The 27,380-nt window shown below is 40.9% G+C and overlaps 1 protein-coding gene across 2 annotated transcripts in view; it reads right to left on the bottom strand.

Moving 5' to 3' along the window:
- LOC134592422 (bone morphogenetic protein 8B-like) overlaps positions 1 to 27,380 on the bottom strand; it is a 78,526-nt gene that overhangs the window by 49,817 nt on the left and 1,329 nt on the right. The gene's annotated exons all lie outside the window — the stretch shown is intronic.

The following is a 27,380-nucleotide window of genomic DNA, read 5'->3' as shown; positions in this document are numbered from 1 at the left end:
GATGTTTGTATCACACAGCTATGTTACACTGCTGCCAGCCACCCCATGTTTGTCTTATTGAGAGTTATACATATGTAGGGGCAGCACCCCTTCCTGTCTCAACAGAGAAATTTGCCTTTTAGCTGATACCGGCAAAGTGATTTATATGTTATAGCCCTATTCAGGGTATGTAGGGGTTTATAAAACACCCCTTCATGTCTCATTAGAGATGTTTACACTTTGTCTGATACCAGCAAAGTTTATTGAATGTGTAGAAGCCCTATAAAGGGATACATGTGAAAGGGTTTATAAAACACCCCTTTCTGTCTCACTTTGTCTGATATCAGCAAAGTTTATTGTATGTGTAAAAGCCCTATAAAGGGTTCAATGTGAAAGGGTTTATAAAATACCCCTTCCTGTCTTATTGGAGATTCTTGGCTGATATCAGCAAATCTAATGGCTAGAGTAGGACTCACCTATTGAGGCATGCCTTGACGTGGCAGGTGAGCTTATATATGCAAATGGCCATTGGAATAAAACTAAATTTTTGTTTAAATCATGGGTCGTCAACCTGGTCCCTACCGCCCACTAGTGGGTGTTTCAGGATTCCAGGTGGGCGGTAGGGATTTTCAATTTTTTTTTTTATAAATTGGGCAGGCGGGCGGGCGCGAGCCGGCGGTACCACTGTGACTGGGTACTGCCATCACCACTTGCGGCCCCGGCGGCAAACCGCCGGGGCCGCATATGGAGGGGTCCATCGGGTGGCCCATGCTGTCAGGGCCACCCGATGGATGTGGATTGTGAGGGGGCCCGGTCAGCGCTGGGCGCTTTAACAGCGCGACCGGGCCCCCTGTGATGACATCAAATCTGCTGGGAGGAAGTGATTCCCCGGTCACTCCTCCCAGCATACAGAGAGCCGCGCGGGAGGAAGGAGGAGGAGGGAGTCAGAGTGGGAACTCTGACTCCCATGCACCTGAGCCACCACTGGACCCCAGGAAAAGTCACCCTCCTGCACCTTAAAGGTAGGAAACAGGAGGGTGACTTAAATATAATGTGTGTTTGTTTGTGTATGTGTCTTTGTATGTATGTCTTGTGTGTGTCTGTATGTATGTCTTGTGTGTGTCTTATGTAAGTGTCTTGTGTGTGTATGTCTGTATACATGTGTCTTGTCTTTGTATGTATGTCTTGTGTGTGTCTTATGTGTGTGTATGTCTGTATATATGTGTCTTGTGTTTGTATGTATGTCTTGTGTGTGTGTCTGTATGTGTGTCTTATGTATGTGTCTTGTGCGTGTGTGTGTGTGTGTATGTCTGTATATATGTGTGTCTTGTCTTTGTATGTATGTCCTGTGTGTGTCTTATGTATGTGTCTTGTGTGTGTGTGTGTGTATGTCTGTATACATGTGTCTTGTCTTTGTATGTATGTCTTGTTTGTGTCTGTGTGTATGTCTGTATATATGTGTGTCTTGTCTTTGTATGTATGTTGTGTGTGTGTCTTTGTATGCATGTCTTGTGTGTGTGTTTGTATGTATGTTTTGTGTGTGTGTGTGTCTTTGTATGTATGTCTTGTGTGTGTGTGTCTTTGTATGTATGTCTTGTGTGTGTGTGTGTCTTTGTATGTATGTCTTGTGTGTGTGTGTGTCTTTGTATGTATGTCTTGTGTGTGTGTGTCTTTGTATGTATGTCTTGTGTGTGTGTCTTTGTATGTATGTCTTGTGTGTGTGTGTCTTTGTATGTATGTATTGTGTGTGTGTGTGTCTTTGTATGTATGTCTTTGTATGTGTCGTGTGTGTGTGTCTGTCTGTATATATGTGTGTATGTATGTGTCGTGTGTGTGTGTGTCTGTATATATGTGTGTATGTATGTGTGTCTGTTTCTTGTGTCTGTCTGTATGTGTATGTGTCTTTGTATGTATGTCTTTGTGTGTGTGTGTGTGCCTGTCTGTCTGTATGTCTGTATGTGTGTCTGTATGTCTGTATGTATGTGTGCCAGTCTGTTATAGTGGGATACCTAGCTCAGCCTTCCTACTGGGCATTGCTATAAGGAAGGTTTAAAAAAGGGGGGGAAAAGGTGGGGAGGGGAATTGAGAAGGGAGAAGAGGGGAGCTGACGCACAGATGAGAAATCATATTATGCGCAAACAGAGAAGTCGTCTGAATATCACCGAAAGAGGAGACCTTCGTTTGTTCCTTACAACCTCAAGGATCTCATTAATCACTAGTAAAGGTAATTTCAATTTACTTTATTGTTTTCTCATTAAACTTTTTATAAAGTTAAAAACATTATAAACATGCATTAATTGCAAATAAAAAGATAAATGTACGTACATTTATTTTTTTAAAAACACCCTCCTTTCGAAAAAAATATTCCGCACTTGCGCGAAAACTGGTGGGCGGGCGGTAAGGAAATTTTTTCAACCAAAAAGATGCATTAGTGGGCGGTAGTTAGAAAAAGGTTGACTACCACTGGTTTAAATGTACATAGGGATTTAGGCCAGAGCGCAGGTAATGTTCTCTTTATTTTTAATATGTATTTTGAGCTGTTGGATACTAAGCTACTGCTGCTGTAAGCGCGGTGCTTTATATTTGTGTTTGTACATGCTGACATACATACAGATACATACATACACATACTGACATACATACATACAAACACAAACACACATACATACTGACATACATACATACATACATACATACAAACAAACACATACACACATACAGACAGACACATACTGACATACATACAGACACATACATACAAGCACAGACATACAGACACATACTGACAAACATATGTGCTGAAATACATACACATACATACAGATACATATATACATACATACATACTGAAATACATACACACAATACATACACACAGACAGACATACATACATACACATACTGACAGACATACATACATGCATACACACACACAGACATACATAATAACATACATACATACATACATACTGAAATACATACACACAGACAGACACATACTGACATACATACATACAAACATACAAACATATACCTTCAGACACATACTGACATACATACATACAAACACATACATACAGACATACATACAGATACATACATACATACAGACAGACACACACATACTGACATACACACAAACACATATAAACACATATATCTAATTTTTCTTACTTTCTTTTTTTGCAGGAGGGTGGCTGTGGCTGATGGGGCCCGGTCACACTATTGCATGGCCGCAGCGCTGACCGGGCCCCTAAAGATATAGAGCCCATCGGGTGGCCCTAAATGCTGGGGCCAGGTTCAGGACCCTGGCGGGCCCCAGGTTCCTAGTTTGAGGACCCCTGGTATAGATAATAAGACATTTTGGTCCCATCTCTCTAACTTTTCCATAGCCCATAGTGAGCATAAAGCCTCTAACCCACAAGTACTGGAAGAATTGTAGTCCACACGGCAGATGTTTGTTGCACAGCCAGTCAGAAGCTTAAATGAGCAATAAGTAGAAATGTAGCCCACAGACATGTGTTTTACATTACAAACACAGACAAAAGTGTAGTCCAAAACCAATAGCAAACCTTAACACAGCAGGTGTTATTAACTATATTTCCCATGATGCTCAAACACAGTCCTCCTTACATTTCAAACAGACAATGTAGGGGTGTGGCCAGGGGCTGTTCAAAGAAAATGTAGGTTTCCTACTATAAGTGCAATGTATCTTATTTACACAGACTGATTTCGAAATACATTTATTATAGTTTATAGACACATTACTGGGAGTATTGTTGCTGTGGAGCTCTGTTATAAACTCGGACACAACAACAATATGGAGCTCCTAGAAAAGAGAGACAGAAGGATTTGGAACTAAAATACGGACTGTCCCTCCTAAATAGGGGAAGGTATGCAGCCATATTTTTTTATTTATATATTAATGTATGTGTTTTTGTGATTTTGAGGGCCAACAGAACACAATATGCACACTTTTGTTTCTTGCTTACTTTAAAAATCTTCTTGTATGAGAATAAGTGCTATAATTGAAATTATCTTAACCGTCCTCCCCTTCTAACTATTGCCCCATATCTTTGCTCCCTTTTCCTTAAAGCTTCTGGAAAGGCTTGTGTTTCCTCAATTCCAACTCTCTCCTTGACCCTCTTCAGTCTCTTCAATCACTCTGTCTTTGTGACACTGTCCTCTCTTGGTTTTCCTCCTATCTCTCACAACACTCATTCAGTTTCTCCTTTTCTAATGATACCTCCTCCCTTTGTCCTGTCTCTGTTGGAGTCCCCCAAGGCTCTGACCTTGGTCCAATTCTATTATCTCTTTATACCGCCTCTCTTGGCAAACTTATTACCTAATTTGGATTCCAATACCACTTGTAATCTGATGACATCCAGATATAACTCTCCTCCCCGGACCTCTCCTCTGCCGTTCTGCAACATGTCACTGCTTGCCTTACTTCCATCTCTGATTGGATGTCCTCCCGCGTTTTGAAACGTAATCTCTCTATATCTGAACTTCTTGTCTTTCCTCCTACAAATAATAATACTCCTCTCTCGCACTCCCTTCATGTTGATGGTACCCACATCAACCAATCCTTGCAAGCATGCTGTCTTGACATTATGTTTGATTCTGGCTTCACCTTTGAGCCTCACATCCAGTCTATTACCAAATCCTGTAGATTCCACATTAAAAACATAGCCCGGGGGCGTGGCCAACCAAGCAACTGAACAGACGTCTAAGAGAGGAGCTCCGAAAACACGGCTTTAAAAAAGTGACCTTACAGCAACAATTTCGCTCCCAAACTTTGTCACCCCACGGCCCCACACCCAGAGTCGACCATGGGGCGAAAAAATAAAAAAAACAAACAGCCAGAGACCTCGAAAATACCAGACATTAGGCTTTCGTTTGCGAGGCCGACTCCGCGCGCGCCACCTAAGATGGCGCCGGAGGCACAAAGCGATGAAGAGGCCTCAATGGAATCTAGGGACGAGCAGGAGGAACGGGCCTCCACATCGGAAAGCAGCATGCACTCGGAATCAGAGGCAGAGGGGGACTCACTACCTGCGACACGGGGGGATATCAGAAACCTCCTACAAGACTTCAGGAAGGTGTGGAAAGCAGACCTCAAAGAAGCCCAAGCGGATCTGGGTAAGCTCACAACCAGAGTAACTGATCTTGAGTCAAGGGAGTCAGCACGAGACACTCGAACCCAGGCCACCCATGATCAGCTTGAGAAAATGACCACCCAGATCCAGAAACTTACCCGAATGGTGACCGTGCAGGAGTCCAGGCACAGGCGCCGCAATGTCCGAGTTAGAGGGGTTCCTGAGCATGTCGGGGGACCAGAGCTACTACCCTTCCTGCAACGAATGATAACAGCCATGGGCCTAAAGAGAGGGGAGAACAACCAGCTGCTGGTGTCAGCGTTCAGGATACGCAAATCGGCATCGGCTCCCGCGGAGGCACCCCGAGACCTCATAGCAGTAACATCTGACGTGGCTGCAAGGTCTGCTATTATGACATACTCCAGAGACACTGGCAACATCAACTTTGAGGGCAACTGGGTTTTTAGAGCACTGGGCCGACTTTGCGATTGGGTACAACCTATATAGTAGGGATGGATTGCACCTAAACGGAAGGGGGTCTGCAGTGCTGGGGGATAGGATGGCTAGAAGGTTGGAGGAGATTTTAAACTAGTAGTAGGGGGGGAGGGTCATAGCAATCTACAAAATGGAGATAGGACAGAAAGGAGATGGGCTTTAGAACAGTATAAGGAGGGTGGAGACGGGGGGAGGGGCAAGCTCAGAACAGAGAAGCTATGTAATGTTGGTAATTCACAAAATAAACAAGAGACGCATGATATTAAATGTATGCTTACTAATGCAAGGAGCCTAAATAACAAAATGGGGGAACTAGAGGCATTAGCATACACTAAACAATATGATATAATAGGCATAACTGAAACATGGTGGGATGAGACACATGACTGGGCAGTTAACTTAAATGGGTACACATTATTTAGGAAGGATAGGAAAAACAAGAAGGGTGGTGGGGTATGTTTGTATGTCAACCATGATTTAAAGCCAAATCTTAAGCAAATTGAATGCGATGAGGAAAATGTGGAAGCTTTATGGGTAAATATCTGCTTGGGGGAAAAGAAGGGAAACCAACTATTGGTTGGGATATGTTATAAACCACCTAATGTTAATATTGACGAGGAACAACAGCTGTTTGAGCAAATTGAGAAAGCTGCAAATCTTGGTAACACTTTAATTATTGGAGATTTTAATTACCCAGACATAAATTGGGACATAGGGACTAGTAGCTCAGCAAAGGGAATTAGGTTTTTAAACTTGTTAAATGACAACTTCATGTCACAACTTGTACAAGCACCAACTAGAATGGACGCTTGTCTGGACCTGGTTTTAACAAACAACGTTGATCTTTTGACCAACATTCAAGTAGGTGAGCACTTGGGAAATAGTGATCACAATATAGTGTCCTTTGAAATAAACTCAAAAAAACAAAAGCACATGGGGTATACTAAAACATATAATTTTAAAAAGGCCAATTTCAATAAGATAAGGGAAGCTTTACAATATATTGACTGGCATAAACTCTTTAGTGAAAAGAACACTGAGGATAAATGGATCATCTTCCAACAAATATTAGAAAGGTACATTTCTCAGTATGTACCATTGGGAAATAAGTATAAAAGAAACAAATTAAAACCAATGTGGCTTAGTAGAGAAGTAAAACAAGAGATTAAAAATAAGAAAAGGGCATTTAAAGCATTTAAATCAGACAAATCAGATGCATCTTATAAAAGATATAAGAAAGCAAATAATGCGTGCAAAAAGGCAATTAAACTTGCTAAACTTCAAAATGAAAAAATGATAGCTAAAGAGAGCAAAACCAACCCCAAAGCATTTTTTAAGTACATAAATTCCAAAAAACCCAAAAATGAAAGTATAGGTACACTTAAAACTGAAACGGGGGTGTCGGTTAATGAAGACCAAGAAAAGGCAGGAATTCTAAATAACTATTTCTCCTCCGTATATATTAAAGAAGAACCCATGGCAATAGATGTGCAAATGATTGCTACTAAAAACTTGCAGAATAATTGTAATTGGTTAACTCAAGACAATGTGCTGCAGCAACTAAAGAAAGTTAATATAAACAAAGCTCCAGGGCCTGACGGTATCCATCCACGTGTACTTAAGGAACTAAGTGTAGAAATAAGTGAACCTCTGTTTTTAATCTTTCAAGATTCTTTTCTTTCAGGAAGTGTTCCGGAGGATTGGAGGAAGGCAGATGTGGTTCCTATATTCAAAAAGGGTTCAAAATCCTTGCCTGGAAATTATAGACCTGTGAGCTTAACTTCTGTGGCTGGTAAAATATTTGAAAGGTTATTAAGGGATAATATTCAAGAATTCCTTGAGAAGAATATGGTTATCAGCAAAAATCAGCACGGTTTTATGAAGCACAGGTCATGTCAAACTAACTTGATTGCTTTCTACGAAGAAGTAAGTAGAAGTATAGATCAGGGTGTTGCAGTGGATGTGATCTATTTGGATTTTGCCAAGGCATTTGATACAGTTCCACACAAAAGATTAGTGTTCAAACTCAAGGAAATCGGTCTCGATGAAAATGCTTGTTCTTGGGTAGAACATTGGCTTAAAAACAGAATACAAAGAGTTGTCGTTAATGGTAAATTTTCAAGCTGGACAGAGGTGGCAAGTGGTGTCCCTCAGGGGTCTGTTCTGGGACCCCTTCTATTTAACATTTTTATAAATGATCTTGAAGACAGCATTGAAAGTCATGTTTCAGTGTTTGCAGATGACACAAAACTTTGTAAAATAATACAATGTGAGCAAGATATTACTTTGCTGCAGAAGGATTTAGATAGACTGGGGGACTGGGCACTCAAATGGCAGATGAAATTTAATGTTGAAAAATGCAAAGTTATGCACTTCGGCGTAAAGAATACACAAGCAACGTATACCCTTAATGGAAGCGAATTAGGGATAACACACGAAAAGGACTTGGGAATTGTTATAGACAACAAACTATGCAACAATGTGCAATGTCAATCAGCAGTGGCCAAGGCCAGTAAGGTATTGTCATGCATGAAAAAGGGCATTCATTCTCGGGACGAGAATATCATTTTGCCTCTCTATAAATCACTGGTAAGACCACATATTGAATATGCTGTGCAATTTTGGGCACCTGTTCTAAAGAAGGATATCATGGCACTAGAAAAAGTGCAGAGACGGGCTACAAAATTAATAAAAGGAATGGAACATATCAGCTATGAAGAAAGGTTAACAAATTTAAACCTATTTAGTTTAGAAAAACGTCGCCTGAGAGGGGATATGATAACATTATACAAATATATTCGGGGCCAATACAAACCATTGTGTGGAAATCTATTCACAAACCGGACTTTACATAGGACACGAGGCCATGCGTTTAGACTGGAAGAAAGAAGATTTCGTCTAAGGCAAAGGAAAGGTTTTTTTACTGTAAGAACAATCAGGATGTGGAATTCTCTGCCTGAAGAAGTGGTTTTATCAGAGTCCATACAGATGTTCAAACAGCTACTAGATGCATACTTGCAAAGACAGAATATTCAAGGATATAATCTTTCAATGTAGGGTAATAACTGCTTGATTCAAGGATAAATCTGACTGCCATTCTGGGGTCAAGAAGGAATTTTTTGTCCTAGCTTGTTGCAAAATTGTGCTTCAAACTGGGTTTTTTTCTTTTTTTTTTTTTTTTTTCTTTTCTTTTGGATCAACAGCAAAAAACAGGTGTGAGGAAGGCTGAACTTGATGGACGCAAGTCTCTTTTCAGCTATCTAACTATGTAACTATGTAACTCGATTACGATATACGCAGACCTACCGTTCGCAGTACTGACAGAGAAAAGGAAGCTGGCCCCAATTGCAAAACGCCTGCGAGATGCAAGAATTAAATACCGATGGGGGATGGACGGAACACTAGAGGTCCCAGGCGACAATGTGGTGAACACGCTGGATTCCACAGGTGACCCAGAAGCCTTCCTCCAGAGCCTGCACCAACCAAGGCCACCACAGCAGATCACACAGCTAATGGAAACAAGCGATCAGGGCACTTCTAGAGCCTCTGCCCAAAGTCTGCGAAAACCGACACCAGGAGAACATAACCAACGCAGGAGAGGGGAGATAAAGCGCCTAGCTCCGATATAGGGGACTTTGCTCACCTTACCTACCTTATAGTGACAAGTAGCTTTACAGCGCAATCATTCCTACACATAGGGCCCATAGCCTGCACTTACCTCACACACGACTAACACCAGCATACATAATGCACAGAGGTCTGTCCCTCCTGATAATCCCGACGAAATTAGCGTCACCTTACCAAGTTATATAAAGTTTACTGAAATGCCATGATGTATATATGTTTGTTCAACGCTATGATCTATGTGATGCATTGAATGTCGCAACCCATACGAGAAGGCACAACAGTGTCGTGATATTGAGAATCATATATTGGAAAAGTGTTTTATTGTATATAAAACTCCAATAAAATATAAATTAAAAAAAAAAAAAAAAAAAACATAGCCCGACACCGCACTTAGTGATGCCCCTCAAACTAAAATGCATCTCCATTAACGCTAAAGGTCTTAATAATCCCAAAAAACGACACTCACTACTACGATGGGCCCACACACAGCATGCAGACATCCTGCTAATCCAAAAAACCCACTTCACCCCTCAAAAAAACTTCACCCTCAAAAACAAACACTACAACCGATCCTTCACAGCCAACTCGCCGTATGCAAAATCCAAGGGCACAGCAATTGTTCTCAAAACCTCCTGCCCCCTCTCAGACATACAAGCCTTCCCAGACAAGCAAGGCAGATACGTAACGATAACAGGCAAAATCGGCCCTACAACCTACGCCATCTCATCCCTATATGCCCCCACATCTCCTGACCCGACGTTCTGGCCTACGTTCTCAGCACACTTAGCAATGCACAATGCCACCTTCACAATAATAGGAGGAGACTGTAATGCAGCCCACACACCGATCTTAGACCGGACTACCAAACACCCCAGTGGAACGCGCCCATCACCCAACGACGCACTCTTCTCACATTTCCTGAACAAAAACAACCTCCTTGACATATGGAGAGCCCAACACCCCTCGGCCCATGACTACACATTTTACTCCCACCCCCATGACACCTACTCCAGTATAGACTACTTCCTAACCTCCCCAGGCCTCACACCACGAATCACACAAACCTCCATCGGCAACATCACATGGTCTGATCATGCAGACATCTCACTCACATTCACAATCCCCAACATGACCAGACCATGGACATGGAAACTAAACCCACAACTTCTCCACGACAAAATGGTCACTACCACCCTAGCCAAAGAAATAACAGAATACTTCACACTAAATGACCAATCAGTTGCATCCCCGATCACACTCTGGGCAGCCCACAAGCCTGTCATAAGGGGCAAACTGATAGCTATGGCGACGGCACGCAAAAAAACAACACAATAGACAATTAGTCAAAACCCTGGCAGAGATCGGCCACCTAGAAACGCAACACAAACAAGACCCGAACCCCTCCACCCTCGAGAAACTTACAGCAGCCAGAGCCCTACTCAGAAGCCTCTCCCTAACAGCCACCACCAAAGCACTGGCCTGGACGAAGCAAAAATTCTATGAGAAGGGAAACAAGGCCGACTCTATGCTAGCCAAAAGACTCAGAACCCTCACAGACACAAAGCGAATCACCAAAATACGCACCCCAGACGGAACACCCACCGACATCCCACACAAGATAGGCGAAACCTTTCAAAAATACTTCGCAACCCTATACAACCACTCCCCGGACCCCCCCTCCGACTTAATTCTTTCCCAGACCGACACCTTTCTTCAAAAACTCTCCCTCCCATCCCTCACCAACGAAGCCAGAACCTCCGAAGCAGCGGAAATCACACCCGAAGAACTAACGGCAGCAATAAAAACATTAAAACCTAACAAAAGCCCAGGCCCAGACGGCCTAACAGCCCTATACTATAAGACCTACGGAGACATCCTCACCCCCAGACTATGCAAAGTCTACAATGCAATGCTTTCAGGTGAACACTTACCCCAAGACATGACACAAGCAAATATCACCCTAATACCAAAGCCAGGAAAACCACATGAGGAACCAGGTCACTACCGCCCCATCTCCCTCCTGAACCAAGACCTAAAACTGCTGACCAAAGTAATGACAAACAGGATAAACCCCCTCTTAAACAAACTGATCAACCCAAACCAAGTCGGCTTCATCCCACAGAGACAAGCACAAGACAACACAAGGCGAGTCATCGACCTAGTATGGGTAGCCAACCACAGACACATCCCAACAGCAATACTCTCACTGGATGCGGAAAAAGCTTTCGACCGCCTTCTATGGCCCTACCTATACAGGGTCTTGAGCAAGTTCGGATTCCCACCCGAGCTTACTCGATTCCTACAAGCCATATACCACAACCCAACGGCACAACTCCTGATCCCGAACATAGCCCCCCCCCTCCTTCCCCATCTTCAACGGCACGCGCCAAGGCTGCCCACTATCCCCCCTCCTTTTTGCCCTATCCCTTGAACCCCTCCTAGAAACCATAAGAAACAACCAGCAAATCGAGGGAATATGCATAAGAGACGAGACATTCACCATTGCAGCATACGCAGATGACATTCTCCTGACACTGTCCAACCCCACCCCGTCCCTCACTGCACTCCTGTCAACACTACAAACTTATTCCACAATCTCTGGATACCAACTTAATGCCGCCAAATCGGAACTCCTTCCACTCAACCTCTCAGCAGACACTCTCCACACTTTAAAACATACATTTTCCTTCCGCATCCGCCCAACGGCGATAACCTACCTAGGCATACAAATCACCAACAACACCGCCATCCTGTACAACACTAACTACCATCCACTCTTCCGCAAAGCACATGCGGACCTCCAACGCTGGAAACCCATGAACATCTCATGGCTAGGTAGAATAACATCTATAAAGATGAACCTACTACCCAAGTTTCTCTACGCCTTCCAAGCACTACCCATCCCATGTAAAAAGACAGACCTCAAACAACTACAAACGGCAATAGATCACTTTATATGGAACGGAAAGAAACCTCGTATCCGCCGATCCACCCTATATGTCCCTACACCATCAGGTGGACTAGGTCTCCCCAACTTCACACATTACCTTCATGCAGCGCACTTAAATCCAACTGCTAGGACAGCAAGAACCCCCCCCCCCCCGAAAACCTCATCCCCCAATCCACCACACCCACTATAAACAATTAACAGCACCAAACCACCTTATACCCCCCCACTGGCACACAAAACCCGCCAACTATGCCACAACCATAAACCAACGAATTAGCCAAGCCGACCGCACACCTGAAATGGGGCACAACACCCCAACCTGACCCATCCACCTGGAGGGAAACCCAACCACCACGCTCACAACACCTAACAGAGCCACAAGACCTCCACCAAACACGGTCCACAAACAGAAGGCATAACCAAAAGAAACAACCCCATTTGCTCTGATGCCACAACCCAACCTAACCAAACTGTTACATTACCACTATGTTATTACCATCCCACTAACCCAAATGTTTTTTCTTCCTTCTGTACAACTGTTTTCTTGTACCTTGAAAATGAAAAATAAAGAATCTTTAAAAAAAAACATAGCCCGCATCTTTTTTTTTTTTTTTAAATAAAATAAAAATGTATATATATATAAAAAAAAAAACATAGCCCGCAACCGCCCCTTTCTTACGCAAGATGCTACTAAGGAGCTTGTCCATGCTCTAGTAATCTCTCGCATGGATTATTGTAACTCTCTCCTAATTGGTCTTACCAGAAGTCGCATTGCCCCGCTACAGTCTGTAATGAATGCTGCCGCCAGACTGATTTTCCTCTCCTGTCTTCTCACACCTCTCCCCTCTGTCAGTCCTTACATTGGCTTCTTGTATCCTATAGGAGTCAATTTAAGGTACTAATCCACACTTATAAAGCCCTGACCAATTCTAGCCCCTCATATCTCTTCACTGATCTGTAGGTATGCCCCTTCTCGTTCTCTCCGCTCTGCCAGTAACCTTCTCCTGTCTGCTGCTCGCACCTGCATTGCCAACTCACGCTTGCAGGACTTCTCATGGATGGCTCCTTTCCTCTGGAATAGCCTGCCTACCACCATCAGACTCTCCCCTAGTCTTCAATAATTTAAAAAGTGCCTCAAAACCCATCTCTTTAGGAAAGCTTATGGCTTCCCAGAGTAACCTCTACCTCACATACCTGTCCCTTGCTCTCTCCTAAAGGGCAGCACTCTACTCTCTCCTCCAGCTCTGCTTCACTCCACCTTGTTTGATTGCTACCTCCTGTCCTGTTGTGTTTTACGCCCCACCTCCTATAGACTGTAAGCTCGTTTGAGCAGGGCCCTCTTCAACCTATTGTTCCTGTGGGTTTTTGTAATTGTCTCATTTATTGTTAAATCATCCCCTCTCATAATATTGTAAAGCGCTACGGAATATGCTGGTGCTATATAAATTCCAGTAATAATAATAATAATAATAATCTTCCTTGGTCTGTGCACTTTCCTATCCAGTACTGTACACAGTTTCAATTCATGGGCCTAATCCTAATTCATTAGGATAGAAAAGAGGGACAGAGTGATTTGGGCCCAAAACAGGGACTGGCAGGGATTTTACTAAAGTGAAAATTCAAAGTAGATTTAAAATTTAAGGTCTGAGTAACTGAATGGAAAGCATAGGCGACTTTTGACCTTAAATTTCAAATTGAATGTGTATTCACCTTGAATTCTCTCTTTAGTGATTAACACCATAAATACCCTGTGAATAACCTTTGCACAGCAAAAGGCTCCCAGACATTGATCTAGAGAAGTCGATTCCAATCTCCCATGGTACTGAAGTGGACATTGGGTTAGAGTAACATTTAAACCAAATCTAAAATGGCCACATTATTTGACTAAGTAGAACCCCCAAAACTCTTACAGGGCTTATTGTCATAATCACAACAGGCAAATTTCAAAACTTTTTTAAGGCTTCTAAGCCCAGGCTAATATTTATTAATGAATGTGTAGTGTTGTTAATATAAGTATACCCGGCTGTTTTGAGAACTCTAAGATGGGGAAATTGAGAAAATGGCCGTGTTGGCCGTTGTTGTCAAAGTTTGATGTGGTGCAAAAGAATTAAAGTGTGTGCAACTGTTTTTTTAATTTGGTAGCAGCAGCATGTACACCCTTACTACAATGAAATGATAACAAACTCTTCCTGCCATGCATAGTCATCAAAGTAGTTTACATTTACCCGAACACAATCTCGGCTGCCACTGGCCCACTGATCTAAAATAAATTTTCACTAAAATGTGGTCCCGTTTGTAAGCTAATTTTATAGTCTTTCTTTCCTTTCTAAAAAATGACACATCATCTATAATTACTACTTTCAGCTGTCTTTGTACATGGAATTCAGACTCTAAATTAAAAGGAACTCTGTAGCAAAGGACCACATCACATGCATGGAGTCCAAAAATAGGTGACAAAAATATTTTCTCTCCTTCGCCAGCAAATTCAGACCATAAATATCCCTGATTTATATAGATTAACAAGTCATGTTTGTGCCTTCTTTTTTTTTTAAATTCTTTATTTTTGCTTTGCAAAGAATAGCAGATGAGCTTACAATGCCACAACATCATCGAATGTTTGTGCCTTTTTCAAGATAACCTATGTGCACTACTGCAAATAAATTCAGATTTTATTTTCTCAAGTGTTTACTTTGTGGTGTCAGTCTACATCAAAGTTTATATTTTAACAGCACACAATCGAGACTTCTGCAGAATCAAAAATATATAAGGCAAGGTAAAGCAAAATACAAACATTATCAGGAGTTCTACTTCCTACTGCATCAAGTTGCTGGACTACAACTACAATTTGTGGAATACATGTACAATTTGTAGTTTGTATATGTACTATTACTTAACGTATTCTATTAAAGGACCACTACAGTGCCAGGAAAACAAACTCGTTTTCCTGGCACTATAGTGCCCTGAGGGTGGGGGCACCCTCAGGGCACTATAGTGGCAGGAAAACGAGTTTGGCGCTAAAGGGGGAGGAAGGGGTTAATCCCTTACTTTTTTCCCCCGGCGCTGGGACTCTCCTCCCTCTTCTGATGTCATCGGCTGAATGCGCATGCGCGGCAAGAGCCGCTCGCGCATTCAGCCAGTCTCATAGGAAAGCATTCTCAATGCTTTCCTATGGACGCTGGCGTCTTCTCACTGTGATTTTCACAGTGAGAAGCACGGAAGCGCCTCTCGCGGCTGTCAATGAGACTGCCACTAGAGGCTGGATTAACCCATAGGTAAACATACAGGTTTACAGCATAAACATAGGTTTACAGCAGAAAGGGTTAATCCTAGATGGACCAGGAACCCAGACCACTTCATTAAGCTGAACTGGTCTGGGTGCCTAAAGTGGTCCTTTAAAGATTTAAAAAATTAAAAGGGTATTTCTCATGCATATTACTACTTCTTCTGTCCAATCAGAAGTACATTTAACCATTATAGAATCTAGGCTAAATAAACATATCCATTAGTGTAAACTTTTTACACTTCCTTGTTTCTGGGCCAAATGTAGCCAAAAATACATATAAAGGGCAGTTTCCAACTTTGCATTAAAATAGGAAAGCACTTTTAAGTTTCTTCCTGGGTCATAGCTTTGGTACTAATAATTTTGCTATTATTCTAACTGTAACAGGCTGTTTTTTTTAATATAACTCATAGATGTTCCCTACAGGTGTCAAAAGGTACAAATTGTACCCACGGGCAGCACATTGTAAACATGCCTGGAAGGCTGCAGAAGTGTTGCTATGCATATTTTACAATTAACAAGATAACATGTTGATAGCAGAACACATTACAAGATATCTAGGTTCAAATAATTTAAAATATCTTTATATTGGAAAACAGGCAAGACTTTTTAAAATATAAAAATGACTTGGACCATGTGCTGTCCAGAGGTATATCTAATCTTCATGGAGCTCAGGGAAGAAATGTATTTTGGCATTCCCCATACAAAATTTTTTGGTCTCACTTTGCACCCCCAAACCTGACAGAATGAGCTTGCTCTGTGCACCCCCTGCTGTCTGTAACCCAAGGGAGACCCCCCAAACCCGCTTAGTACAGATCTCCTGTGCAAAAGAATTGGCAACCAACTGGTTAACTCACACATATTACTGCTGGGTAGAAAATGTGTCTTAGGAAACATATCTTGTAGTACTAGTGGAAGATATGGAAGATATGAACCAACATTTCCATATTATTGGACTGTTATGCAATATCAGGTCAGTTTTGTTACATTTTTTATTAGAATAGACAAAGGGACAGACGGAGCATCCTTAAATTACCCTAACTGTGTTAGTCTTTACTCTTTCCATTTGAAGGTCATTTAAAGTATCCGCTACCCAGATTTAAAGTAGTATTTTCTCGTATTACTTCTTATTCTTCAATTTTTGGGGGCTTGAAATCATGGTCTCATATTCTCTTTTCAGGAAAGGATGCAATTCATTTTCTTCTCTATAGTCTTTATTCAGAACTACAAAAGCCTTGCAACAATAAGGAACACATCTTTCTGATTATATACATAAACTCATCAACAATATAAACTCCTCCATTATTGTGATTATTCAGTTTACATTCCAATTATAAAATATATATCATGTAGGTCCCCATTGTGTTCCAAAACAGCTCTGAGGTGTCAAGGCATGGACTCCACAAGACCTCTGAATGTGTCCTGTGGTATCAAGTCACTAGCAGCAGATCCTTGAAGTCCTGCAAGTTGCAAGGTGGGGCCTCCATGGATCGAATTTGTCCCAAAGATGCTCAATTGAATTGAGATCTGAGGAATTTGGAGTTCAAGACAAAACCTTGAACTCTTTGTCATGTTCCCCAAACCATTCCTGCATAACTTTGCAGTGTAGCAGGGTGCATTTTCCTTCTGAAAGAGGCCACTGCCATAAGGGAACACCAATGCATGGAAGTTATCTCCAGGTAGGTGGTATGTATCAAAGTACAATCCCCATGAATGCCAGGACCCAAGGTTTCCCAGCAGATCATTGCCAAGAGCATACACTGCCTCATCCGGCCCGCCTTTTTCCCATAATGCATCCTGCGTGATACAGGAGTGAAATCATCATCATTGATTACTTTTGTTCAATCAGAAGCTTCTCATGGAGAAGCATTGGGACAAATGGTATATGTGCAGCAATCAGGGCCGCCATCAGGGGGTGACAACCATAACAGTTGTCACGGGCCCGGCGGCCCTGGGGGCCCACACACTTAGGGCTACCCGATGAGCCCCCTCCTTCAGGGGCCCGGTCAGCGCTGTGGCCGTTGTAAAGCACGACCGGGCCCCTTTAAAAAAAAAAAAATAAGAGCAGCCACAGCAAGTGCATGTCTGTCTGTATGTCTATGTCTGTCTGTCTGGATGCATGCATGTCTGTCTGTATGTCTATGTCTGTCTGTCTGTATGCATGTATGGATGTGTGTCTGGATGCATGTATGTGTATGTATGTATGTATGTCTATGTATGTATGTCTGTATGCATGCATGTCTGTGTGTATGTCTGTATGTATGTCTGTGTGTATGTCTATGTATGTATGTCTGTATGCATGTATGTCTATGTATGTATGTCTGGATGCATGTCTGTATGTATGTCTGTGTGTATGTCTATGTCTGTCTGACTGCAACCATGTATGTCTGTCTATGTATGTTTGTGTATGTCTGTATGCATGCATGCATGTCTGTCTGTCTGTATGTATATGTATGTCTGTATGTCAGTATGAATGTATGTCTGCATATCATTATGAACGTAGGTCTGTGTGTATGTGTGTATGGATGTCTGTATGCATGTATGTCTGTCAGTATGTCTGTATATATGCATGTATGTCAGTCTGTATGTATGTATGTATGTCTGTATGCCATTATGAATGTATGTCTGTGTATGTCTGTATGCCATTATGAATGTATGTGTGTATGTATGAATGTGTGTGTGTGTGTGTGTATGTATGTCGGTGTCTGTATGTATGTATGTGTCTTTATGTCCTCTTGCATGTGTGTCTGTATGTATGTTAGTATGTGTCTGTCTGTCACTATGTATGCCTGTGTGTATGTCTCAGTATGTGTGTGTCAGTATGTATGCCTGTATGCGTGTATGTCTGTTTCAGTATGTGTGTCTGTTAGTATGTATCTGTGTCCTTTTGTATCAGTGTGTGCGTTTGTGTCTGTGTGTGGACTCAGTGGGCGGTATTTGGAGGCGGGCCCCAGGGGGCCCAGACCCTGCGCTGAGTTAGGGGCCCCAAAATTTCTGGTGGTGTGCCCTGGCACACACACTTAGGGCCACCCGATGAGCCCCCTCCTTCAGGGGCCCGGTCAGCGCTGTGGCCGTTGTAAAGCGCGAACGGGCCCCTTTAAAAAACAAAACAAAAAGAGCAGCCGCAGCAAGTGCTGCTGGGAGGAAGTAGTCACTTCCTCCCAGCTCACTCCGCGCGGGAGGAGCGCGCGCACGGCAATGAGGGAGAGCCAGCCGACTACTCCCATCAGCTCCAGCCACCCTCCTGCAAAGAAAAGGTAAGAGACAGGAGGGTGGCTGGAAAATGAGCTCTGTGTGTGTGCATGTATGTATGTATGTATGTATGTCTGTATGTGTGTGTCTGTATGCATGCATGCATGCCTGTCTGTATGTCTATGTCTGTCTGTCTGGATGCATGCATGTCTGTCTGTATGCATGTATGGATGTGTGTCTGGATGCATGTATGTGTATGTATGTCTGTCTGTGTATGTATGTCTGTCTGCATGCATGTATGTCTGTCTGCATGCATGTATGTCTGTCCGTATGTCTATGTATGTATGTATGTCTATGTATGTATGTATGTCTATGTATGTATGTCTGTATGCATGCATGTCTGTGTGTATGTCTGTATGCATGTATGTCTGGATGCATGTCTGTATGTATGTATGTCTGTGTGTATGTCTATGTCTGTCTGACTGCATGTCTGTATGTATGTATGTCTGTGTGTATGTCTATGTCTGTCTGCATGCATGTATGTCTGTCTATGTATGTTTGTGTATGTCTGTCTGCATGCATGTATGTCTGTCTATGTATGTTTGTGTATGTCTGTATGCATGCATGTATGTCTGTCTATGTATGTTTGTGTATGTCTGTATGCATGCATGTATGTCTGTCTATGTATGTTTGTGTATGTCTGTATGCATGCATGTATGTCTGTCTGTCTGTCTGTATGTATATGTATGTATATATGTATGTCTGTATGTCAGTATGAATGTATGTCTGCATATCATTATGAACGTAGGTCTGTGTGTATGTGTGTATGGATGTCTGTATGCATGTATGTCTGTCAGTATGTCTGTATATATGCATGTATGTCAGTCTGTATGTATGTATGTATGTCTGTATGCCATTATGAATGTATGTCTGTGTATGTCTGTATGCCATTATGAATGTATGTGTGTATGTATGAATGTGTGTGTGTGTGTGTGTGTGTATGTCGGTGTCTGTATGTATGTATGTGTCTTTATGTCCTCTTGCATGTGTGTCTGTATGTATGTTAGTATGTGTCTGTCTGTCACTATGTATGCCTGTGTTTATGTCTCAGTATGTGTGTGTCAGTATGTATGCCTGTATGCGTGTATGTCTGTTTCAGTATGTGTGTCTGTTAGTATGTATCTGTGTCCTTTTGTATCAGTGTGTGCATTTGTGTCTGTGTGTGGACTCAGTGGGCGGTATTTGGAGGCGGGCCCCAGGGGGCCCAGACCCTGAGCTGAGTTAGGGGCCCCAAAATTTCTGGTGGCGGCCCTGGCAGCAATAACCCCCTTTCATCAAAAATATTTTTTACAGAAAAAGCATTGCAACTAGTACTTTTCTATTTTCTATTTGCGCAGTAGCCATGAGTCATTACTAGGAGGAATTATAAAGTGACACTAAACTGAAATTTTAGAAAATAGGGCTGCTGGCATAGGCAAATAACACCTAAAGCCTTTCAGCAAGCAGAAGAGGTTTATGTAAAAAGTAAGAAATCTGTGTGATTACAAAACCTGGACACAGTGTACGTAGCATCACGGTATATGCATCAGCAGAAAAACACTGCATAATGAAAATAAAATAATGAATTCCTAGATTAATTTCCTCTAAAGCGCATTTGCTTTTTTAGCACTAATAAAACGTAAAACTAGCAATGTCCCAAGTTTGGAATACAGACTCTGAATTAGAGAGAATGTAAACTGCATTTCAGATTGTATGGATGCTAACAATAGCTGAAACATGAAATCAAATGCGCAAATACAGTGATAATTAGAATTGGCGGCTGTCTGCCTGCAGATTTGATTCACTTTAATTTCCATAATTGATCGACCCAATTTGCATGCAGAGAGTTGCCAATTCTAAAATAAGCCTTTATTGCAAAATATTATCATTAGCCCCATTTTGATATCTAACTCTAGGAGAAACGGTTCATTCCAAATGAGGGGTCAATATAACTCAAAAATGAAAACATTTATATATTTAAATATAGATTATATAATGAAAAATATATCAGTTTATTATTTAACCATTTGCCAACTGGCTGCTTGTGCTGCACTTGGGTAGGTATTTCAGATTTTCTTTAAAGGGATACTATAGTGCCAGGATTACAAAGCTCCCTCTGTCTCCCCCCCTCCCGTGCGCCCTGCACCCGGGTAAATACCCTTTATTTACTTACCTTTTCCCAGCGCTAATGTTCCTTTGGTACTATGCCAATGCTCCGCCCCCTCCTCCATCATGCAACGAGCGGGTGCTAACACGCATGCGCATCAAATGCTGCGTGCATTAGACCTCCCCATAGAAAAGTATTGAACCAATGCTTTCCTATCAGGACAAATCTGACACTGGGCGTCCTCATGCAGAGTGCGTCAGATACCGGACCAAAGGTCCGCTTCGATTCAGGAAGCCCTCTAGTGGCTGTCTGGTAGACAGCCACTGTGGGCAGACTTAGAGCTGCAATGAAAACCTTGCAGTTTCTCTGGAACTGCAATGTTTAACACTGCAGCACATTGTGCAAAATGGGCATTGTACCTAGACCACTTCAATTAGCTGAAGTGGTTTGGGTGCCTGCAGTGTCCCTTTAAGTTCATCTGCAGAAAGCAGATGAATGTATTTAACAAATCTGACTTCTTTGGGGGCTGAAGCCCCAGATGTGGGGCTCTTTAGTCCAGAATTTCTATAGTTGGAAGAACGGGCAGGAGGATATTAATAGTAGAAACCCAAGACAGGAGCTCTCACCAGAAAGCAGAGGATTTGCATGGATTTAGTGTATTCACAGTAGTCTAATATACCATTTTAAAATGTCTGATAAGTATTTCTAAATATAAAAAATAGTTATTCACCAAATGGGAATTGTTGGAAGTTGACTACAGGAAAGCAGCGGATTCCATTTCCCAAACTATAATAGTATTTTTAAAATAAAAGTAATAAGCTACCTATACTGATCTTTGTGTGCTGCACTTGCTATAAATTATTTTATAATTTTAACCTCAGTTAAATTATTAGTAAACTCAAACTTTCCTTATTAAAAGTCTATTATTTTGATGTTAATCGTACCTTCATTAATATTATCTTTATAATGTATGTTTACTCTTTTATACTTGTCAATATCTGTATATCAAGCTTGAAATGTCCCAGTTTTTTTTTTTAGTTCCACAATTACTTTACATTAGAGAAACAACAAAATCCATTGGTTTCTTAATTTAACAAATTATGGTGTCTTCAGGCATTATCCTAATGTAGGGATTTCTTACAAAGTAATTATTCAGTACATGAATTGTGAAAAAATACTGTATTGCCCTGTACTTCTGTCATTAAAGGGACACTATTGTCACCCAAACCACTTCAGCTCAATGAAGTGGTCTGGGTGCCAGGTCCTCAGATTTTAACCATTCAGATGTAAAGTTTCTCTGAAACTGCTATGTTTACATTGCAACGTTAATCCAACCTCTAGTGGCTGTCTTCCTAGAGGCGCTTCTGCATCCAGCGTGCAGAATGTCCATAGGAAAGCATTAAGAAATGCTTTCCTATGGACTATTCGAATGCGCGCGCACGGCTCTTGTGCATTCCACGCATTCCGCTCCACTCTTAATTTGTTAGTTGTTTTTTTACAGAAATTCAATCTTCTCTTGCAAGAGCATATTTTCTTGAAAACACTATCTGTGTAAATTTAAATTATTTTATTTTTCATTCTTATTTCAGCTTGAGTGTATGTATGAAGATTTTTTACTAGTCAATGTCAATATAATTATTCAACATACTAAAGAGCTCCTAATGGAAAACTGGACAATTTATATTAATTTAAGATAAAAAAAATAATCGGAGGTATTTGACCTAGAAGAGCAAAAATGTATAGCTTCAAAACATGTTTCCAAGTTTATGGCACGTACAATCCCAGGAAGAGTGTGGGTGGGTTATATCCTTTAGAATGTGGTAACCTGCTCTTTAGTGTAACCACAATCACCACAAAGGAATTATAGTTTGTGGACGCCAACGTATGTTGCCAAAATGTCTATTTGCATAATAATCACAGGTAAATATAACACATTCACTCATAGTAATCTGCTATTTACAGAATGAACTGAAGCTGGCTAGCTGCTGTCTTTGTTGTTTTAAAATCGCAGCAGGAAATTTATGCAAATAGTTGTTTTTGTAGACCACAAAGTGACAACTTTTTCACTCAATAGAAGAGAAAATACATTTATATCAATCCCAATTAATGTCCCAGCATTTAAAAGGGCACTTCAATCTAGAGACGAACATCTTTTTGCAATGCAATAGAAAACAAAAATTGAAAAATAAAAGCAAGCTTGCTAGCTGCAAATATCCATTTGATTTCTTTTTTTTCTTTTTTATTAAATCAACACTACACAGCCTATAGTCACCCAAATTTTGAGGATAGGTAAAGTTTGTAATTTGCACCCATTTTGTAATTCGAAATCAGACATGACTGCTTAGGTAAGGTAGCATACGAAGCATAACCAATAGTTAACTCTACATATAATAAATAATAATAACAAAGTATTTAACCAGGAAAGGCACATTCAGATTAGTCTGGTTTTCAAGTGGATTTCAAGTAAGTCCTGGGGCCCATGATGTGTTGCCAATCTTCAGTCCATCATTACTTGTTTTATGATTTTATACACAGACATATATATATATCACTTTTTACATGTATTAATTATTCAGACTGAAGGACCCAAACAACATGTTCAATATGGAGAAATATAAAAATTACCATCTTAAAACAGGTCCAAATAACCAAGAAAATAGTTGAGCAGTTGCACAATTCATGGAAGTTGCCTTTTATCTTTTGTCTTGAGTTTTGATGACACACTAATGAATGGAATTATTTATTTCATACATGGTTGTCTATAATAATGGGCTCCTATGAATGCAATCTGTGCCATATTACATGCTCATTGGATCTGCTTTGCTTTAGTTACTCAGTCTTCTAGTGTACAATAATAAGTTTACAATATGATTGTTTTGTGCATTCTCCCTGAGGTATGCATTTTATAGATAAAGTGAGCAGATGTGGTATCCAGCGCTGGAACAACCAGAAAATAATGGCTTTCCTTTTCTTACCATTGCGGTTCTTAAAGGGAGACTATAGTGACCAAAACAACGTTTGCTTAATGAAGCAGTTTTTGTGTATAGATCATGGTTCTGAGGTTTCACTGCTTAATTCTCTGCAATTTAGGAGTTAAATCACTTTTGTTTCAGTTTATGCAGTCATAGCCACACTTCCCTGCGGCTATAACTGACACAACCTGCATAAAAGCTAAAAGATGCATTAGATGTAAGTTACTTTAGAAGTTTTTATTTCCTACTCTGTAAATTGAACTTTAATTGCATGCAGGAGGCTCCTGCATGATCTAGCTAGTTAGTAACAGAGCAGGAGATAAGACAATCTTCATTAAACAGAATTAGCAATAAAGGAAGTGTAAACATTATGGACTCTTTACAGGAAGTGTTTAGTAAGGCTGTGCAAGTCACATGCAGGGAGGTCTGCCTAGGGCTGTATAAAAAATGTGAATCAACTTCTAATTGGCAAAGAATTGAGCAAGTAGACTGCAGTTTTTGAGCAGTGAGACACCAAAACTGCTTCATTAAGCTAAAGTTATTATGGTGACTTTAGTGTCCCTTTAACATTTTTTAGACAGTGTTCATATCAATAACTTAACAACCTATTGTTCAACTGTAAATTAAACTTAGTCGACCTATTCTTCCATACAATATATAATTTTAAAAATCTGCAAAACATTCCATTAGACTCTCCCCATCATCCACTGAGGTGCTCCTACCTGTGGCCCTAAGAATGTGATGTAACTGAAAGCTGCATAAGGACCCATTTTTGAGTTTCACCTCCATCCTTGTTCATTCAGTAAAGGTGTATTGCTAATGATCCTTGCACATGATCACAAATAATAGTGCCCCTGCTATTGCCAGGGTATAGCAAGAAAAAAAAATGTAATTCAACATTCTGGATAAAAAATAGTCTTGCTTTTATATACACATTTTGTGCCTCACCACCACTTCATCATAGAGTTGACATGGCCAGGAATATTCTAGGAGTGGTGGTTTGGAAAGTTATACCTTCAAAATATTAAATTATCCTATTGTGATTGCAGTGCCACTTAGAGGAACACGTCAATCAGAAAATATTATATAAATATGTATTTTTATGGAGTGTTCCTTTAAACTATTTAGATTACAGCCTTTCCACCCATTTGACACTTACAATTGGGTAGGGTAAAATTAATTATGCTCACCTTTTAGGGGAGTCTCTTTTCTGCAGCTTTGATCCTCATGCTATGAAGTCTTCATTACAGATGACTTGTGTCCAGTCAGATGCTTCTCAATAAGAACCACTGCTTCTATGAGAAGCACTCAAATACCCTTTGAACTTGTTCAAAGAGAGTGAGGCAGGAAACCCTTTTGGCTGCCTGCTTCATAGACTGCAGGCATTACTAAGGGGATTTATAAAAGTGATTGAAATAGCCACTTTTATTAAATAAGCCTGCGGGGACATGCAGTTAACCTGTAAATCCCTTCAGCAAGCTATAGTGCTTTAGGAGACATGAGTGTCTCTTGAAAGACATTATTAACCCCTGGGGGTGGACCAAGAGCTTGAACCCAGGAAGGAAAATACCAGTTTTTGTGGTGGTGCAGTGGACAGGAAAAAAGTTGAACATAACATACACATTACTGCTTATTTCTGTGTATCCCTGACTTACTTTATGTCTCTCCGTTACTTCTCATCTCTCTCTCATCATTTCACAGCCCTTGATTTAATCTCTCCCTGCCTATCCATCACCATTTTCCTCTTACTTATCTCGCCCACATCGTTAGATTTTCCCCATCCAACTTCATTCAAACTACTTTTTCTTCCTTTTCCACCTGCCATATATTCTTCTTTTCTCTCCCCATGTACCATTTTCATAGCATATCCCATTTTACCTTTACCTTTTTTTCATCTACATATTAGAAAGCAAACTCTGAATATATAAACTAGGAAAATAAATGTTAAAATACATTATACAATCTGAGTAGGTGCCTGAGTAATCCTTCATATTTATCAATCAATATTAAAGGGACACTATAGTCACCCACATCACTTCAGCTCAATGAAGTGGTCTGGGTGCCAGATCCCTCAGGTTTTAACCCTTCAGATGTAAACATAGCAGTTTCGGAGAAATTGCTATGTTTACATTGCAGGGTTAATCCAACCTCTAGTGGCTGTCTTCCTGACAGCGGCTAGAGGCGCTTCTGTGACGCTGGATGTGAAAATCGCATTTAGCGTGCAGAACGTCCATAGGAAAGCATTGAGAAATGCTTTCCTATGGAGTGTTTGAATGCGCGAGCGGCTCTTGCCGCGCATGCACATTCCGCTCCACCCGGGAGCTGACGTCGGCGGGGGAGGTGAGGTCACCAGCGCCGAGGGAGCACTTACTTAAAGTAAGTGACTGAAGGGGTTTTAACCCCTTCAGCGCCAAGAGAGGGGGGCCCTGAGGGTGGGGGATCCTAAGGATGATGCAGTGTCAGGAAAACGAGTTGTGCTGTGAGTGTCAGGGGTGCAGTGTGTGTGTGTGTGTGTGTGTGTGTATGTGTGCTGTATTTTTTTTGGCACTGATTGCATCCTTAATTCATTTTTTCTACGTTAGTCTTCATTATTCAGTTAACTTTATAGAATTTATAAGCTCAACAGAAGTATTATTCACACCACGGAAAATATTTCCACATATAAAACCCAAATGGCAAAACTGAAGCAAAAATAGCCAAGTTGTGACAATGGCTGAGATGGTGAATTTTTCCAGATTAGCTATTTGTACCTCCGTTTTTCTATTCCGATTTAGAGAAAAGCTCTTTTAGTGAATGCAGATGTGATTTGCTAGAGTTGTTGAATTTTAAAATCAGGACAAATAATCTGTCAGTGTGTCTGTCGTTGTCAGCAGAACCTTACAAGCATGAGTTGTTTGTGGCTAAAATTTAAACTACCTGTTATCAGTTCCCAAACACCCTTAGTGGTCCACAACTGTCATGTTTCTTCATTTACTCTTGGTCACACACAGATGGAAAACATAAAAGTAATAAAGCTATAATACCTCTGCCCCTCCAATAAATTGAAAACTATATAGGGAAGACCAAGAGGATATGTAGAACACCTCGCTTTCTGTTTTAAATCAAAAAGACTGTTCTAAAGAACTTACAATCTTTTGTATAGGAGAGGATAGAGTTTTGACTAGGGACATTTTAGTATTGAAAATGTCACTGTTTGCAGCAACATCTGAGAGAATAATACTGTGTTAGCTATTTTAATGAGATTAACAAGATTTTTCTAAAAACCCTTTTAAAACAGGCAATATTTCTCATTAAACAGCATATTTGTCAGTAAGTTTGTTTTCTGATACTTAGCAAAAAATGTTTTACCGGTGCATTATCCCAACACCCCAACACCCCAACAATCTAACCAAAATCTGACAGAATTGTACTGCACTTTTACCCGTTATATTCTATTGGCTTTACATGTATTTTAACTCCTGTCAATAAAATAAAGAGTTTTAAAAAAATGTTTTCCCCACCAGACTTCAACACTAATATACCATTGTAAGTCAGAAACACAAGAGTTGACTGTCAAAGAATTAAGGTACTTGTAGTCTGCTAATGATTTCAGCTGAGATATTTTACTGTGTCTGATAATATACTGATAATATAAAATGTA

This window comes from Pelobates fuscus, chromosome 1 (assembly GCF_036172605.1).
Source record: "Pelobates fuscus isolate aPelFus1 chromosome 1, aPelFus1.pri, whole genome shotgun sequence".
Taxonomy (NCBI): Eukaryota; Metazoa; Chordata; class Amphibia; order Anura; family Pelobatidae; genus Pelobates; species Pelobates fuscus.
Note: the sequence above shows the minus strand (reverse complement) of the source record. Positions and strands in the feature narration are given on the sequence as shown.